We start from the raw sequence: 3,503 nt of genomic DNA on the forward strand, positions 1-3,503 counted from the left end.
CAAAATTTATCTAATTAGGATGGGACTAAATTGTCCTTATTGATATTTTTAAGGGAAATTGTAGTAATGTCACTTTTTAAAACTTATTTTTACATAATATCAATTTGACTTTACTATTTAAATTATTAGTTCCTTTATTACGTATGTTACACATTGACTTTACTCGTTATATACTCATTTAATTTTGTTATTTATATAATATTATAGTATAAATTCTTATTTAGCTTAAAATAAATACAATGATTAATTAATGTTGCACTTTATATATACAATGAAATTTTGTAATATATTTTGTATTATGGTATCTAATTGAAAAGAAAATGATGTTTCTATTTCCCCCTTTAATAATAAAAAAAAATTATATTTAATTAATTATATAAAATCACTACAAATTTTCATTTACCATACTGCAAAATATTCTATAATTTGACAATGCTATAACATTAATATAATAAATCAAGACTTACTCTGCACAGCTACAATATAAGATATGGCTTTGATCTCCACATCAATAATTTTCGTCAGATGAAATTAAGCTGAAATTTTATTAATAGCATATAATATTTTGGACCATGTCTTTGTCAAAATCCAAAAATAAATTGCTTAAAGTTCTCAACTCCACATGGGAATCAATATGTAAAGTTGTAAAGTTGTAAGCAATAATATTACTCTATCAAGTTTAAAGAAGATATAAATGAGATTAAATTCAAAAATTTCAAAGTCATAAATAAAAAATATTTGAAAAATATTAAAATTTTAAAGGTCTAATTATCTTTATATCCATTTTAAAAAATATTTAAAAAACATAATAATTAAATCATAGAAAAATTAAATAAAGTTCCATAAATTTCAAAAATAAAAGAATAAAAATAGAGCTATTGAATTTTCTCTTTATTTCATTTTTAATATAGAAAAGTTGAAAAGAAAAATGATAGCAAATTCAAATATTTACAGCCTATTTTTTCAAAAAGATTTCATTAGACTAAAAAAAGAAAACTTTGGTTTTTTTATATTAGTCAAATACTATAATTTCATATTTCCATTACTTCTGTTAAATTTAAAAAATTTTAAAATATAATAGTATGTAAATGATTCAAATAAGTGTATATCATCCTCTCCAAAAAAAAAAAAAATCAAAGTGAAATAATATATTTAAAAAATTTATTTTAATTTCTTGCAATTAACTAATATAGTCTAATAATAAAGTGTTTAATCATATTTTAAGAAATTTAGAACATAATTAATTAATAGAATTTAAGTTCCATTTTCAATAGTCAAATTAATGTTTTAGATTGACATCCTAAAAAACAATATAATATGAGACTATATGATTAAGAATATAACAAACTATTAATTATAAAAATCATTGGACAATAATATTACAAGATCAAATAGAGAATATATATATGTATATATACATATCTTTTCGAATTTAAACGCATAAAAATTTAACTAAAAGGATATTTAAAGGTATACATGGAATCTATTTTTTTTCGTGTGGGTCCCATTTATGTATTGCACAACCCAAGAGGGGGTTAATTGGACGAGCTTCTGGCAAAGCATCGGGAGGGAGTGTCATTTTTTCTAAAAATTTGACTTTCAAAAACTCAAGATCAGAATTCTATTGCAGTAGAATTAGAAAGCATTTGCAAGACTCAGTTATCAAGTTTAGAACTTTCTCACAAAGCTGTTGCAAGATTAGAAGGACTCTGTGAAAAACAATTATTACATTTAGAATTGCTTCACAAAGCTTATGCAAGATTAGAAAACTGATTATAACTTAAATCATGATCTATATTGAATATAAAAGGACATATTAGAACTTGGTATAATCACAATATAGAAATCCAGAGTTCTAATATTTCACAGAGATAAAACTTATTCATGTTTAGAAACAGAAACTCAAACAACTTTGTATTTCTGAAAAGATTAACAGTTGTGTAAACAGAATATAATCGAGCAACACTTCAGAAAATGAAACAAGATAAACATAGAGATTTATAGTGGTTCGGCACTAACTCGCCTACATCCACTCCCCAGGACTCATCTTGAGATCCTTCACTATATTATCTCTTTTCAAGGGTAAGAGACAAACTAACTTTACAAGAAAATAGATCAACACCTAGATCTAACCTTTGTCTTACTAGATTTCTAAAGGTTCTAGTCAACCTCTACCCTTTCTGTTTTGTAGAGAATAGAAAACTCACATTAGACATTAGAATGTCACCCAAGGAGACGATCGCTTGATAAACTTTACTACACAACTTTTCACCTAAGCTGTTACATAAAAAATTTTCCTTTAAAAGCCTCTAGCCTACAATAGATGATTATAAGAATCTATATAGACAGAGAGAAATTGAAATAACACGAATTTTTATTTTCAAAATTTTTCATTTAAAATTTTTAATAAATTAACACCCTACGAATTTATTTAATCAGTTAATGCAAATATATAATTTAAATAGTTGAATCAACCCTACATTAATTGAAACCCGAATCGAACCCAATCAGCTCAAACCCACCCAAGCACCTTTTAGAAGCCCTCCCCTTCTATTTCCACTACTAACCACCTCTCCCCCTCCCCCTCATTTTCTGACCACCTGAGCTCCTCGCCATCGCTTCCTCGCAGAAGCAAGTACGTTCCTCGCCGTAGCGTTAACCTTGCCTCTCTCCATTCGTCTCTGGTGTGAGCGGCTGTCGCAGGAAGAGCCGCGACCGAAATCGTGTCAAGTCTCTTGCTCCACGACTTTTCGACGACGACGTCGTCGGCTCCTCTCTCATCAACGAAGAAGCGCCGGTCTCTCCTTTATTCTCTCCTTCGTCTCCGGTGAACACATCGTCGAAGGAGGAGCTGCGACTATGCTTCGATCGGGCAGTTGCGTCGCAGCTATCTCCTCGATTTTTCCAGGGAGCCCAGCTAAGGACCAGCCGGACTACACCCTCTCCTCGCCTCCAGCTTGCTTCTAGCCACCTTTCTATCCATTTCCGGTCAAGTCAATGGCGACAGCGACTGTGTTCGTGCCTTGTCGTCACTGCCGGTCATTTTAACAGGAAAATTTCAATTTCCAGCCTGTTTTGCAACTGGATTGTCCGGACCCGTCTCCTGGTCCTCCAAGTCAAAATTCGAGATAGAGAACCTTCTTTTCTCTATCATTGTGAGTAATAATAAATAGTGCATACCATCATTGCATACGCATATCATATACCTTATATTATATATATAAATGATAATTTAATATTCCTTTCATATTATTAAATTATTATTATATACACTTGTATCATATTTGTATTATGCTAATGCTAGTATATAATTATTCCTTTATGTTGCGCATTAAAGACTGATTTATGTTGAATGAATTGCTTGACTACTCGTGTTGTGAATTTGCTATGCTTTGTTTGTGTCGAATTGGGATGAAGTGGGCTACCATGGGTTTGTGAGGGCGGTCTGCGATACCGTAGGCCGTGTATGGGGACATCGGTCCTCGTGTGCACATGATGTTATG

The sequence above is a fragment of the Jatropha curcas genome, chromosome 4 (assembly GCF_041381405.1).
Source record: "Jatropha curcas cultivar XTBG-Jc1 chromosome 4, XTBG_Jcur_1.0, whole genome shotgun sequence".
Classification (NCBI taxonomy): domain Eukaryota; kingdom Viridiplantae; phylum Streptophyta; class Magnoliopsida; order Malpighiales; family Euphorbiaceae; genus Jatropha; species Jatropha curcas.